Source organism: Rutidosis leptorrhynchoides, chromosome 6 (genome assembly GCF_046630445.1).
Source record: "Rutidosis leptorrhynchoides isolate AG116_Rl617_1_P2 chromosome 6, CSIRO_AGI_Rlap_v1, whole genome shotgun sequence".
In the NCBI taxonomy this organism is placed as follows: Eukaryota; Viridiplantae; Streptophyta; class Magnoliopsida; order Asterales; family Asteraceae; genus Rutidosis; species Rutidosis leptorrhynchoides.
The window spans coordinates 321,443,332-321,460,408 of NC_092338.1; positions in this window are offsets into that span (position 1 = coordinate 321,443,332).

Sequence of the window (17,077 nt, forward strand, 5' to 3'; positions counted from 1 at the left end):
ACTATTGATAACATGTCCAAATATATATAGGATATGGAAAAGTTGGCAAGGATATGGTTAATATAGTTTTTTTACAATATAAATTTCGCCCATACAACGTTAATTTTAGCAGCTTTTGTTTTGCTCGCCAAATATTCATTACAACTCCATTTAAAGTGAATAAAATTGCTATGGATTCCATAAGAAGTTAATTTTTTAAAAAAAATTCGAAAAGTTCAGACCATTTATTAATATTCAGAGTTTTACCCTCTTTTGCCGGTGGACAGATTTGAAAGAATCCCGGCACCCACCCAATATATGATTTTTGATAAAATACTTCCACTTTGTCTAAAATCATGAAACAAATATTGGAAGTCTTATTTACATATATTAAGATATTTCTAAAGTCTTAGCCTCGAACTCAAAGTCTAAGATATTTTTTTAATCCCCAACCCAAAACAGCCCGCTTTTTACCGAATGGAGATTAAACGATATATGTTAAGTTTGAAGGTGTTCTTCATATGTACAAGTAATAAGTTCTTATATTAACTTAATATAAAATCATAATACATATAAATAAGTGTTATTAGAGTTAAGTTAGAAAGATTAGTTTAGTTTTTTAAATAAGTTTAGAATCAACTAAACTATGTTCTAGTTTATAAATTCTTATATAGATAGCTATAAACATATGAATTGAATAAGAATTTAGGCAAGGTTAATACCTTGATTTTAAAGCTTGAACTTGCTAGAAATAGATGAAGAACAAAGAAAGGGATACTAGAACTAGAGAGAGTATGTGTGTGTAAGTAAACATGAAGTAAAAATTAGAAAATGAAATGGTAAAAATTTGATCAAATATGGTGTCTTTATATACTAGTTGTAATTTGTTATTTTGTGAAAAATATCTAGTATAAGTCAAAAACTATTAGGTCATGCATGACATATTATTCCATTATTAAAAATTTCTATTGGTATATACCATTTCTAAGTACTTCTAGAAGGTGTGTATAATACGGGTAAAAATACCGTATGAATGCGAGTAGAATTCTTGAGGAAATTGAACGAAAATACGAGTATAGCTATCCTTTACATGTATTGGTATATTATAAAGTGTATTTAATACTTGTAAGGATGTATTTACACTCGTAATACTTTATATGTAAATACATTTTAACATAAGTTAATTACGTCGTTTAAATAGTAACATATATATTGTTCAAAAACTCTTTAAATTAGTAGCATGAATATATATATATATATATATATATATATATATATATATATATATATATATATATATATATATATATATATATATAATACTATATATAATACTATATATAATACTTTGTTAATATACTTAATGAGATATTTAATTATCATATTTTCAAGTTAAATATATATAAATTCATATATATACACAATAATTAAACAATTAAATCAAGTTATCACGTTCGTGAATCGTCGGAATAAAAGGGTGGTCAAACGTTTACATAAATTCTGTTTCAATTAATCAAGTCCTAACAAGTTTGATTGCTTAACATGTTGGAAACATTTAATTGTGTAAATATTAATCTCTTATATAATAACGGAAAAATCCGGGTCATTTTACACATAATTGTTCGTGAATCGTCAAGAGCAGTCGATGGGTAAATGAATACATGAACACAGATCAAAGTTTTTTAGATTTCAACATTACAGACTTTGCTTATTATGTAGGAAACATATAAAGATCAAGTTTAAATTTGGTCAGAAATTTTCGGGTTGTCACAGTATCTTCCCGTTAAAGAAATTTCGTCCTGAAATTTGATTGGGATGGTCATGGCTGACAATAAGTATGTTTTCATGACGAATACGAGTTGAAATTTAGAGTTTTATCATCAGTGAGTAATATGGATAAAACAATTTCGATTATGTGAAGTGTATGAGTGAAGCTATCGTAAAATAGTGAAATGAGGAAAGTAAATATTCGTCTTAACTTTTGACGTCGTCACGGTTGATTTCCGGATTAAAGAAAATCTTTGTAATCTTAATAAGATTTGATTCTTTGGTAATTAAGAAAATTAGAATTTTCTTCGATTAGGTGCGTAATCTGCCTCGATTGCTATGTCTGATATTTCGCTATAAATTAACACCCCCCTTCGTTTCTTTATTTCCACATCTCTCTTCTTCTATACTTTCTTCCTTAATTCATACTTCCAAAACATTCGTCAATATGCTCTATCCTGTTCTAATTCTTAATATACTCCTAACTTTTATATCCGTCATTCTTCTTTTTCATCTGCCGCTGGAAAAATCTATTCACTTCTACTATACTCTTGGTTTTATAGTGTTTTTAGTTCTCCCGTGTTTTTTCATTGTAATACATATTGATATACACTGTTTGTAATTTATGTATTGTCGTCGGGCCTTATATCTTTCCTTATTTTTCGGAGTCCCTGCTCCTGTTTTTCCATAATCATTGACATCTACTGGTCTTTTCTGTTTGCTGCGCTTTATACCCCCTTTCTATTTCGGAGCTTCATGCTTTTGTTTTCTTTTCGCAAGTAATGGTCCAAAATTCGTAGGTATGGAGTTTCGAATTATCATAATATACAAAGTAGAAAGGAAAGGTAGTAGCACGATTTGATTTGTCAAATTACCAGAATATCCGAAAAAGACCGAATCATCAAGAAAATATTTTCTTGATATTTTTTAGAGGTTAAATAGAATGCAAGAGTCGTGTAACAATGCACATGATGATGTTATGATCTGTGAATCATCACATTCCATTTAGAAACTCAGCATGACTTACTGTAATATAATCACGTTGATCAAGTGTCATTATATTATACTAACTCATGCTTCAATTCCCAACACTACTTCAAAAACATTCATATTTTAAACTCGAAGGTTTCAGAATTTAGAAACTAAAATAGTTTCTTTTATGATGTAACACAGATAGTGCGAAGAGGTAAATGATTTCGGATAACAATAGTTATGCAGATATCTTCAGAAACATCGAAGATATTTATAATGAAAGATATGATGATATCTTAGAATATCTAAGATCAGAAGATGATGAAGAATATTGTTCGCAAGAGTTGAGAGTAAGGAGCAAGGTATTCGCTAATGACTTCAGCAGACACTGAATCATTTGGATTCTTTGAAGGCATATTTAGTCTTTGTGATTTGTCCACAGCCTCCTTCATGGTTTGCTCAATCCGTTTTCAAAATCCAAACCTTCTCTTTTTTTGAGCTTTGCCAACACACTATTTTTTATCATCAAACTTTTGACTGTTACGGTTGTCTACAGTTTCTGCTGCTTCATTCAGCTTTTTAAAAATTCAGGGTATTGATTCGTAGACTGGGTGCTTTTCAGAAATTCAGAATTGAAGATCAAAATTTCCATGAGTTACACATTATATGTATACATATAATTGAAGCGAAAATGCTGCGAGATTCGAGATTGATGATTGATGATTCCCGGTAATTGGTATGGCAATTATTTTTACATGATGTAGGTGAGTACATGATGGGGTTTCATGAATAATATAGATATTTTTCAGAGAGACTAAAGCCGAAGTTGCTGGTACATCTGCTGATAATATAGTGGAATATAAAAGGTGCTTCGGTAATGATGACGAAAGGGCAACGTATATATTGAGGTTATAATACGGCTAATCCGATTGAAAAGTCGAAGTTGACTTGCTGGAGCCGTGACAAAACTGGCTACTTTGAAAAGGAATTGCAAGGTTATTTTCGGCAACAACAACGCTAATGGCTCACGAATTTGTGTTAAATCGAGAGTTTTCCAGATGCATGATTGAGGATAACATGTGGTTGGATCATCATCTTGATTGTTTCTTAATTGAGGTGTTTTCAAGAATCATGAAGGGTTTGAATGTAGATTGCAATGAATTTTTGTATAACACAAAAATTGTTTTATGGGTTTAATGAATAGAAGTGATGTTTTAGCACAATTTTGAAGTCAAAGTATAGCTTTAAAAGATGTAGAGATTTAAGAGTGATGTCTCCCGTTGAGTCTTGACTTGGATTCTGATCTGTCAAAATTAGAATATGAAATTGAATTTGGATGAAAACGGTTATTTTGATTTTAATGAAAGAATGTATATCGTTGTGAAAGTAGTGAGTATAGTTGATGATTGCTGAATCAGATTCGAAGAATGCAATATATTAATTGTGAATTTATATATCTCTCGGGTATTACCTACCCGTTAAAAGTTTCACAAGTAATATTTTGGTACAGGAGAATTTTTATTACAGTCTTTATGAAAATATATGTATATTTTTCAGATTTAATAAAGACTTGATGAGTTAATATTAAATTAAGCTCATTTGATTTTCGGCTGGAATTGGAAATGAATAATCTCTAAAACAATAGAGATTACATAATCTTCGCGAAGTATTTCACTAATGTATCAATACTTTATTATTTATTCTTATTGACATTCCTTGGTGACGGATGTTGATGCTAGTGAATTCTTGCGAACTTCGTAAGATATGAATGATGTTTTCTAGAAAGCTTCAAGTATATCTAAGTGTAAAATCAAACATGTAATTGAATAATACACTTAGTTTATTACGAAACGGAATTCATGGAGTTGAAACAGAGGTCGTAGTTAACGATGGTTAAGTTGTTAAGGAAGGATGTACATCATAGCATATTAGTAATATGAATTTAATCGAGTAGTATCTACCCTTTTTCAATTCATACACAATTGCTTAGTACGAAAAGATTTATGATGGTTTCAAAATTTTGATATATATAAAATATACATATAATTTCTTCAGAGGGAATGAATTAACACTTCATAACTCATTGATACAATGTACGCGTTGCTAATTCGTAATGATGTCCACCGTAATTTCTTGAACTGGCGGACCTTGTAATGTTATAGGTGCTGCTGATTCTGACGATGCTGACGGCACTGACTGTGCTGGTGATGCTAACAGTACGGTTGATGTTGTTAGTAAAACAAGTCTAGCTTTTAAATCGTGCACCATTCCGGTCAGGGTTTCATTTATCATTTCGGTCCACTCATCTGATTTATGGTTAGGTCTAGAATGAGTAATCTCTAAGACTTTGGAGATTACATAATCGCCGCGGAATGTTTCTCCAATGAATTTAAGAATTAATACTTCATCGGTTATTGTTGTTGGTACTCCCTGATATCTATGGTGCGTATGACGTTGATGTTCGAGGTACAGATTGTGATGTTAAGGTGTGGGATGCAGATGTTGTTGTTGTTGGTGGTGATAATGGTACTGTTGGTGTTGCAGATGGTGGTACTGTTGTTGCCGGTGCTGTTACTGGTGCTTGTAACCTTTGCACCATATTCTCCAAAGCCACTACCCGAGCGCGAAGCTCGTTGACTTCTTCTATTATACCGGGATGATTGTCGGTTTGGACGAGCAGATAAATAAGATCTAGAATGTGGTATAGTATATAATCGTGACGAGATACTCTGGAAATGAGAGAGAAAATGGTGTTTCGGACAGGTTCGCCGGTAAGTGCTTCAGGTTCTTCGTCAAAAGGGCAATGTGGTGGATGGAAGGGATCACCTTCTTCTTTTCTCCAATAGTTAAGTAGACTACAAACCCATCTCCAATTCATCCAGAATTGATGATGGTTAATTGGTTGATCCATTCCGGTTACACTGTCTTCGGAATTCAGGTGAATATCCATATCGGAATAGCTGTAGGAGTTTAAGGAGTTTGAACTAGATACGGGATTCATCTTATATATTTAGGAAGATGGTTTTTGATATGAAATGGATTATAGAATTTAGTTTGGTAATCCCCAATACATAATTTACATATGTATATATAGTACCAAAATTCCATAAATCACGAAGGAAATCTTTAGAAGATATCGAGAAAAGTTTACAGTAACAGATATGCTAAGATACAGAATCGTCTGTACACTATGTATGCAATAAATGCAAGAAAACGTGTCTAGACTTAAGAATGATAAGCATGTAATTTTTGACAAGGAATGATAAGCAAAACTTTTTTATATACAGACACGGTCGAAGTCCAGACTCACTAATGCATCTTAACGACTATTAGTTAGACACAATAATGCAGACCTAGTTCGCTAAGACCACAGCTCTGATACCAACTGAAACGACCCGTCCATATTACTATAAACGCAGTACGTTATTCATTGGTCCCATAGCGAGGTATTTGACCTTTATTTGATACATTTTAGAAAATATTGCATTCGTTTCATAAAAAGCACACCATTATTATACATAATGCATGTTTTAAACAAGTGGGCGATTATTTAAGAAATAATCCCCATAATACATCAGTTTCCAAATACTACACACATGACATAACAGTCGAATATATTACATAACAAAGGTTTTATTGAATGCAACACTTTATTTAAAAAAAAACATGAGAGTCCATGTACAACTTGCTCAGATAATGCAACAGCGGAAGACTTTCTTAAGGACCTGAGAATAAACATGCTTAAACAGTCAACACAAAGGTTGGTGAGATATATAGGTTTAAATTTAGCATCGATATAAATATAGACCACAAGATTTCATAGTTAAAAACATTTCAATAAAGATATTCTATAAGTTGTTGAGCACTTCGGTAACCATACTTAACCATTAATGTAGCATATTCCCTTTATTATGAAATCTCCCTACACTGTACCAAGTGTAGTAAAAACGAAGTACTATGCAACCGTTTACGGTACTAGAGTGACTAGCCCGGTTGGGGTTATCAAACCCGATAGATCTATCAATAGGATTCACGCTTACATGTTCTTACAACATGTAAATTTTAGTTACCAAGCTATTAGAGAAGATATGCAATGTGGTACAACTCAACGTAGAATATATTTTAAGTACTTGTGTCCATGGCGTAAAACATAAAATGCATGTATTCTCATCCCAAAATATTTTTAGAGTTTAAAAATGGGACTATATACTCACGGTAGTAAAAGTATATTAATAATAAGTTTTCAGCTTTTTAAAAATATGGTCGTCGTCCTTGGATTCACGAACCTATAACAATAATAATGATTCAGATAATATACGACATGTGAATAAAATAAAACAAGTTCATAGAATACTTATATATTAATTTTTAACATTTTTATGTTAGTAGTCCTTTGTTAGTAGTCCAAAATAGTCTGAAATGTCCAACAGTCCAATAATCGGTATATATATAATCTTAGGATTACCCCACGACGTATTGTATACGTGTTGTCTTTGCATCAACCCAGATACGTATTGTATACGTATTGTCTTAGAATTTATCAAAACGTATTTTATACTTATTGTCTTAGGATTTATCAAAACGTATTGTATACTTATTGTCATGGAATGTACCAAGATTATTATTATATATATATAATCTCGGAATTAACTAAGATTATAATATTTTGTTATACTATTGATAACATGTCCAAATATATATAGGATATAGGAAAAGTTCGCAAAGATATGGTTAATATAGTTTTTTTACAATATAAATTTCGCCCATACAACGTTAATTTTAGCAGCTTTTGTTTTGTTCACCAAATATTCATTACAACTCCGTTTAAAGTGAATCAAATTGCTATGGATTCCTTAAGAAGTTAATTTTTCAAAAAAAATTCGAAAAGTCAGCCCATGTATTAATATTCAGAGTTTTACCCTCTTTTTGTGCCGGTGGACAGATTTGGAAGAATCCCGGCACCCACCCAATATATGATTTTTGATAAAATACTTCCACTTTGTCTAAAATCATGAAAAAAATAATGGAAGTCTTATTTACATATATTAACATATTTCCAAAGTCTTAGCCTCGAACTCAAAGTCTAAGATAGGTTTTTAATTCCCAACCCAAAACAGCCCGCTTTTTCCCGAATGGAGATTAAACTATATATGTTAAGTTTCATGGTGTTCTTCATATGTACAAGTTATAAGTTCTTATATTAACATAATATAAAATCATAATACATATAAATAAGTGTTATTAGAGTTAAGTTAGAAAGATTAGTTTAGTTTTTCAAATAAGTTTAGAATCAACTAAACTATGTTCTAGTTTATAAATTCTTATATAGATAGCTATAAACATATGAATTGATTAAGAATTTAGGCAAGGTTAATACCTTGATTTTGAAGCTTGAACTTGCTAGAAATATATGAAGAACAAAGAAAGGGATACTAGAACTAGAGAGAGTATATGTGTGTAAGTAAACATGAAGTAAAAATTAGAAAATGAAATGGTAAAAATTTGATCAAATATGGTGTCTTTATATACTAGTTGTAATTTGTCATTTTGTGAAAAATATCTAGTATAAGTCAAAAACCATTAGGTCATGCATGACATATTATTCCATTATTAAAAATTTCTATTGGTATATACCATTTCTAAGTACTTCTAGAAGGTGTGTATAATACGGGTAAAAATACCGTATGAATGCGAGTAGAATTCTTGAGGAAATTGAACGAAAATACGAGTATAGCTATCCTTTACATGTATTGGTATATTATAAAGTGTATTTAATACTTGTAAGGATGTATTTACACTCGTAATACTTTATATGTAAATACATTTTAACATAAGTTAATTACGTCGTTTAAATAGTAACATATATATTGTTCAAAAACTCTTTAAATTAGTAGCATGAAAATATATATATATATATATATATATATATATATATATATATATATATATATATATATATATATATATATATAATACTTTGTTAATATACTTAATGAGATATTTAATTATCATATTTTCAGGTTAAATATATATAAATTCATATATAATTAAACAATTAAATCAAGTTATGACGTTCGTGAATCGTCGGAATAAAAGGGTGGTCAAACGTTTGCATAAATTTCATTTCAATTAATCAAGTCCTAACAAGTTTGATTGCTTAACATGTTGGAAACATTTAATTGTGTAAATATTAATCTCTTATATATTAATGAAAAAATCCCGGTCATTTTACACATAATTGTTCGTGAATCGTCAAGAGCAGTCGATGGGTAAATGAATACATGAACACAGTTCAAAGATTTTGAGATTTCAACATTACAGACTTTGCTTATCGTGTAGGAAACATATAAAGATCAAGTTTAAATTTGGTCGGAAATTTCTGGGTTGTCACATCGTGTGACTATTGATCAAGGTGCAGGGGTAGTCTCATGGATAATACTGAGCAAGAGGCTTATGAAATAATTGAAAAGCAAGCTGAGTACTCTCATAAATGGCACGAAGATAATGGTTTATCCCGATCTTCTTCTTCAGTCGCAAGCACCGGTACTTACGATGATTTCGGGTCTATTAATGCTAAGTTAGATAAGTTTGGTTGACATCTAGAGAAGTTGGACAAATACATCCATTGCATGAAATGTTGGGTGTGAATTCTGCGGTGGCCTTCATTTAGCTAAAGATTGTGATGCACAGTTAACTATGAATCAAAAAGTGAAAATCGTGTACATTAGTCAACAAAACAACAATCAATTTCAAGGTAGAGCTCAGTTCAACCGAAACTTCAATAGTCTGTATAATCCTCAAGGGCAACAAGGTTCTAGGTTTCAACCGGGTTCAAGCGCGGGTTTTTAACAACAAGCTCCGGGTTATTTCCAAAAACCCCAACTTGTGAAAAAGAGGTCCAAATTAGAGGCTATGATGGAGGAGCTAGTGTTATCTTAGTCTCCGCTCATTACTACTGTCACTCAGACCAATTAGAAGAACGAGCAAATATTTAGGAACCAAAAGGTCGCGATTTAGAATTTAGAGAAACGGATTGTATTACGCATATAGATTTGAATCTTTTGTCACTTCATTAAACACGCTTTTTTCAAATGATTAATATGAACCACCAGATAGAGTACCATTTGGCGGCGCATAACTTTCGGTTTCAGATTATGCTGAAATTCTCGAGATCACCCTAAAATGACCCTAACATAAAGTTTCCTGGATAGTGCCTTGACATTCGAGGTTGTTAGGATGTCGAAAAAAAGATATTTTACGCATTTTTAATGTTCTCTTTGAACGTTTTCAATTTATATCTTATTATTAGTTTTGTGTACGCATGACTTAGCATAGTATATATCGTTTTAAGGCCTATTATTTCACTCGCAATGTAATTATGTATAACGGGTATAAATTTGAATCTAATGTCACTTCATTAAACAGGTTTTTTTAAATTATTAGTATGCGCCACCATATGGAGTACTATTTGGCGGCGCATAACCTTCGGTTTAAGATTGTGCTGAAATTCTAAAGATCACCCTAAAACGGGCGAACGAGCAACACTCTTTGAACGTTCTTGCCATTCCAGGTCGTCTAGATTCCGAAAAAGACATCTTACCTCACAAAATCGTACCACACACCAAACAGCACCGACGGTTCGTGGTGCTTGGTGTTTTGTGTCTTTGGCCAAAATGTTCGATGTATCGTATCTTTTGACTTGTAGCTCCGATTTAGTCACCGTTTTTTTCAAATCGTGTATTTTTTCGGGATCTATCTGTTGGCAAACTGCCGTAGGCGGTTTGTCCCAAATATTTTTTTGAAACGAGACCTCGAAAGCCTTCAATTTTGCCTTTTTTCGATTTTGATTGTTTTGAATTTCATTCATATTATTCCTTTTGTCTATGCATGACTTAGCATGGCACATATTGTTTTAAGGCCTAATATTTCACTCGCAATGTAATTATGTATAACACATATAGATTTGAATCTAAGGTCACTTCATTAAACACGGTTTTTTAAATCATTAATATGCGCCGCCAGATGGAGTACCATCTGGCGGCGCATAACCTTCGGTTTCAGATTGTGCTAAAATTCTCGAGATCACCCTAAAACGACCCTAATATAAAGACTCCTAGATAGTTTCTTGACATTCGAGGTCGTTAGGATGCCGAAAAAAGACATTTTACTAATTTTTAATGTTCTATTTGAAAGTATTCAATTTATATCTTTTTATTATTTTTTTGTATGCATGACTTAGCATGGTATATTTATCGTTTTAAGGCCTATTATTTCACTCGCAATGTAATTATGTATAACGGGTATAAATTTGAATCTAATGTCAGTTCATTAAACATGTTTTTTTAAATCATTAATATGCGCCGCCAGATGGAGTGCCATTTGGCGGCGCATAACCTTCGGTTTAAGATTGTGTTAAAATTCTCAAGATCACCCTAAAATGGCCGAACGAGCAAGACTCTCTGAATGAGCTTGCCATTTGAGGTAGCCTAGATTCCGACAAAGACATCTTTCCTCGCAAAATCGTACAGCGCACCAAACAGCATCGACGGTTCGTGGTGCTTGGTGTTTTGTGTCTTTGGCCAAAATGTTCGATGTATCGCATCTTTTGACTTGTAGCTCCGATTTAGTCACCGTTTTTTTCAAATCGTGTATTTTTTTGGAATCTATCCGTTGGCAAACTTCCGTAGGCGGTTTGTCCCAAATATTTTTCGAAACGAGACCTTGAAAGCCTTCAATTTTTCCTTTTTTCGATTTTGACCATTTTAAATTTCATTAATATTATTCCTTTTATGTATGCATGACTTAGCATGACACATATTGTTTTAAGGCCTATTATTTCACTCGCAATGTAATTATGTATAACGCATATAGATTTGAATCTAACGTCACTTCATTAAACACGCTTTTTTAAATCATTAATATGCGTCGCCAGATGGAGTACCATTTGGCGGCGCATAACCTTCGGTTTCAGATTGTGCTGAAATTCTTGAGATCACCCTAAAAAGACCCTAACATAAAGACTCCTGGATAGTGTCTTGACATTCGAGGTCGTTAGGATGCTGAAAAAAGACATTTTACTAATATCTAATGTTCTCTTTGAACGTTTTCAATTTATATATTATTATTAGTTTTTTGTATGCATGACTTAGCATTGTATACTTATCGTTTTAAGAGTTATTATTTAAATCGCAATGTAATTATGTATAACGGGTATAAATTTGAATCTGATGTCACTTCATTAAACATGTTTTTTTAAATCATTAATATGCGCCACCAGATGAAGTACCATTTGGCGGCGCATAACCTTCGGTTTAAGATTGTGCTGAAATTCTCAAGATCACCCTAAAACGGCCGAACGAGTAAGACTCTCTGAACGTGCTTGCCATTATAGGTCATCTAGATTTCGAAAAAGACATCTTTCCTCGAAAAATCGCACCACGCACTAAACAGCACCGACGGTTGTTGGTGCTTGGTGTTTTGTGTCTTTGGCCAAAATGTTCGATGTATCGCATGTTTTTACTCGTAGCTCCGATTTAATCACCGTTTTCTTTTCAAATCGTGTATTTTTTTTAGGATCTATCCGTTGGCAAACTGCCGTAGGCGGTTTGTCCCAAATATTTTTCGAAACGAGACCTCGAAAGCCTTCAATTTTGCCTTTTTCGATTTTGACCGATTTGAATTTTATTCATATTATTCCTTTTGTTTATGCATGACTTAGCATGACACATATTGTTTTGAGGCCTAGTATTTTACTCATAATATAATTATGTATAACGCATATAGATTTGAATCTAACGTCACTTCATTAAACAATCATTTTTAAATCAATAATATGCGCTGCCATATGGAGTACCATTTGGCCGCGCATAACCTTCGGTTTCAGATTGTGCTGAAATTCTCGAGATCACCTTAAAAGGATTCTAAAATAAAGACTCCTGGATAGTGTCTTGACATTCGAGGTCATTAGGATGCCGAAAAAAGATATTTTACTAATTTTTAAGGTTCTCTTTGAACGTTTTCAATTTATATCTTATTATTTGTTTTTTGTATGCATGACTTAGCATGGTATATTTATCGTTTTAAGGCCTATTATTTCAATCGCAATGTAATTATGTATAACGGGTATAAATTTGAATCTAATGTCACTTCATTAAACAAGTTTTTTTTAAATCATTATTATGCGCTGTCAGACGGTATGCCATATGGCGGCGCATAACCTTCGGTCTAAGATTGTGCTGAAATTCTCAAGATCACCTTAAAACGGCCGAACGAGCAAGATTCTCTGAATGTGCTTGCCATTCGAGATCGTCTAGATTCCGAAAAAGATATCTTTCCTCGCAAAATCGCACCACGCACCAAACAGCACCGACGGTTCTTGGTGCTTGGTGTTTTGTGTCTTTGGCCAAAATGTTCGATGTATGGTATCTTTTAACTTGTAGCTCCGATTTAGTCACCGTTTTTTTCAAATCGTGTATTTTTTCGGGATCTATCCGTTAGCAAACTACCGTAGGCGGTTTGTTCCAAATATTTTTCGAAACGAGACCTCGAAAGCCTTCAATTTTTCCTTTTTTCGATTTTGACCATTTTAAATTTCATTCATATTATTCCTTTTGTGTATGCATGACTTAGCATGACACATATTGTTTTAAGGCCTATTATTTCACTAGCAATGTAATTATGTATAACGCATATAGATTTGAATCTAACGTCACTTCATTAAACACGCTTTTTTAAATCATTAATATGTGTCGCCAGATGGAGTACCATTTAGCGGCGCATAACCTTCGATTTCAGATTGTGCTGAAATTCTCAAGATCACCCTAAAAAGACCCTAACATAAAGACTCCTGGATAGTGTCTTGACATTCGAGGTCGTTAGGATGCCAAAAAAAGACATTTTAGTAATATCTAATGTTCTCTTTGAACGTTTTCAATTTATATATTATTATTAGTTTTTTGTATGCATGACTTAGCATGGTATACTTATCGTTTTAAGAGTTATTATTTAAATCGCAATGTAATTATGTATAACGGGCATAAATTTAAATCTGATGTCACTTCATTAAACACGTTTTTTTAAATCATTAATATGCGCCGCCAGATGAAGTACCATTTGGCGGCGCATAACCTTCGATTTAAGATTGTGGTGAAATTCTCAAGATCACCCTAAAACGGCCGAACGAGCAAGACTCTCTGAACGTGCTTGCCATTAGAGGTCATCTAGATTCCGAAAAAGACATCTTTCTTCGCAAAATCACACCACGCACTAAACAGCACCGACGGTTATTGGTGCTTGGGGTTTTGTGTCTTTGGCCAAAATGTTCGACGTATCGCTTGTTTTGACTCGTAGCTCCGATTTAGTCACCGTTTTCTTTTCAAATCGTGTATTTTTTTAGGATCTATCCGTTGGCAAACTGCCGTAGGCGGTTTGTCCCAAATATTTTTCGAAACGAGACATCGAAAGCCTTCAATTTTGCCTTTTTTCGATTTTGACCGATTTGAATTTTATTCATATTATTCCTTTTGTTTATGCATGACTTAGCATGGCACATATTGTTTTAAGGCCTAGTATTTTACTCATTATGTAATTATGTATAACGCATATAGATTTGAATCTAACGTCACTTTATTAAACAATCATTTTTAAATCAATAATATGCGCTGCCATATGGAGTACCATTTGGCAGCGCATAACCTTCGATTTCAGATTGTGCTGAAATTCTCGAGATCACCCTAAAATGATTCTAAAATAAAGACTCCTGGATAATGTCTTGACATTCGAGGTCATTAGGATGTCGAAAAAAAATATTTTACTAATTTTTATGGTTCTCTTTGAACGTTTTCAATTTATATCTTATTATTAGTTTTTTGTATGCATGACTTAGCATGGTATATTTATCGTTTTAAGGCCTATTATTTCAATCGTAATGTAATTTTATATAATGGGTATAAATTTAAATCTAATGTCACTTCATTAAACACGTTTTTTTAAATCATTATTATGCGCTGCCAGACGGAGTGCCATATGGCGGCGCATAACCTTCGGTCTAAGATTGTGTTGAAATTCTCAAGATCACCCTAAAACGGCCGAACGAGCAAGACTCTCTGAACGTGCTTGCCATTCGAGGTCGTCTAGATTCCGAAAAAGATATCTTTCCTCGCAAAATCACACCATGCACCAAACAGCACCGACGGTTCGTGGTGCTTGGTGTTTTATGTCTTTGGCCAAAATGTTCGATGTATGGTATCTTTTGACTTGTAGCTCCGATTTAGTCACCGTTTTTTTCAAATCGTGTATTTTTTCCGGATCTATCCGTTGGCAAACTGCCGTAGGCGGTTTGTCCCAAATATTTTTCGAAACGAGACCTCGAAAGCCTTCAATTTTTCCTTTTTTCGATTTTGACCATTTTAAATTTCATTCATATTATTCCTTTTGTGTATGCATGACTTAGCATGACACATATTGTTTTAAGGCCTATTATTTCACTCACAATGTAATTATGTATAACGCATATAGATTTGAATCTAACGTCACTTCATTAAACACGCTTTTTTAAATCATTAATATGCGTCGCCAGATGGAGTACCATTTGGCGGCGCATAACCTTCGGTTTCAGATTGTGCTGAAATTCTCGAGATCACCCTAAAAAGACCCTAACATAAAGACTCCTGGATAGTGTCTTGACATTCGAGGTCGTTAGGATGCCGAAAAAAGACATTTTACTAATTTTTAATGTTCTATTTGAACGTATTCAATTTATATCTTTTTATTAGTTTTTTGTATGAATGACTTATCATGGTATATTTATCGTTTTAAGGCCTATTATTTCACTCGCAAAGTAATTATGTATAACGGGTATAAATTTTAATTTAAAAACACTTCATTAAACAGGTTTTTTAAATCATTAGTATGCGCCGCCAGATGGAGTACCATTTGGCGACGCATAACCTTCGGTTTAAGATTGTGCTGAAATTCTCAAGATCACCCTAAAACGGACGGACGAGCAAGACTCTCCGTACATGCTTTCCATTCTAAGTCGTCTAGATTCCAAAAAAGACATATTTCCTCGCAAAATCGCACCACACACCAAACAGCAATGACGGTTCGTGGTGCTTGGTGTTTTGTGTCTTTGGCCAAAATGTTCGATCTATCGTATCTTTTTGTAATGACCCAACCCGTTATCCAACCGAAAATATGCCTTAAAAAAAATTTGTGGGACAATACATCTGGACGGCTTCTAGTTATCTGGACGGCGTCCAGCTCTGAAGGACTGGACTACGTGCAAGCCTTTTGGACGGTGTCCAAATGTACTAAAATATTCTGATCAGTTTTACATTTACACGTGAGCGGAAAATCCGCTTCCTGACACTTTCACACGAAAACACTTTCACAATATGTTATAATAATTAAAACTAAGAGTTTTCCACAATAGAACCGAGTTTTACGACACCGGGCCCACATAGGCCATTTTACGACTTTCGTACAAAATTACGAGTTTTTGACCACGTGAATTTTAACATAAACTAAAGACCGAGCATGGTGATTGGGGATACGCTATCCAATCCTAATCAATCCAAAAGCAAGATCTTCTAAAGCAACTACGCGAGTCCACTAGTTCCCACGCTTACCCGAGCCACCGCATCCAAGAAAATCTATAAAAATGTAAACAACGAGAGGGTAAGCTAATGCTTAGTGAGTGATAATATACTACATACATATATATGGATAAAATGAATACGCATCGCCACCACACAAATAGTAAACACATACCGCAATCCGAGCATAACTAAGCAATGTTATACCTAACGTACCACCAGGCCAAAATCCGTAAGATTAGCAAAAACATACAATAAGTATATATATATGCATATAAAAGGTACATACGAAAATACAACAAGGTTAACCCCTTAACCTTAAACCCATGAAGGTTGGTGATGTTATGCGAGGTGTATATGAAATAGCTTATATTTTACTAGGAAATACTATTAAATACGATACAATTTTACACAAGATATTTATTTATTTATAGAATGGATATACCTAAACCTTGCTACAACACTTATAGGCAGTGTACCTAATCGTACAGTAGTGTAGTTTTTAGTAAGTCCGGTTCATTCCACATGGAAATCTTTTAAACAAAGTTTAACGCTATATTAGTTTTAATTTATAAAAATACAAATATATATAAGTAATATTATTATTATAAAAAGGGGTTTTTACCGTTTAATGACCGGTTTGTCGATTTCTAAAACTTTAGTCGCAGTTAAAACCTAATGTAAAATATTAAATAAATAAAAGACTTAATTTAAAGTGTAAAGTAAATAATGATAATGAAATTGCAATAAATAAAAGTGCGATA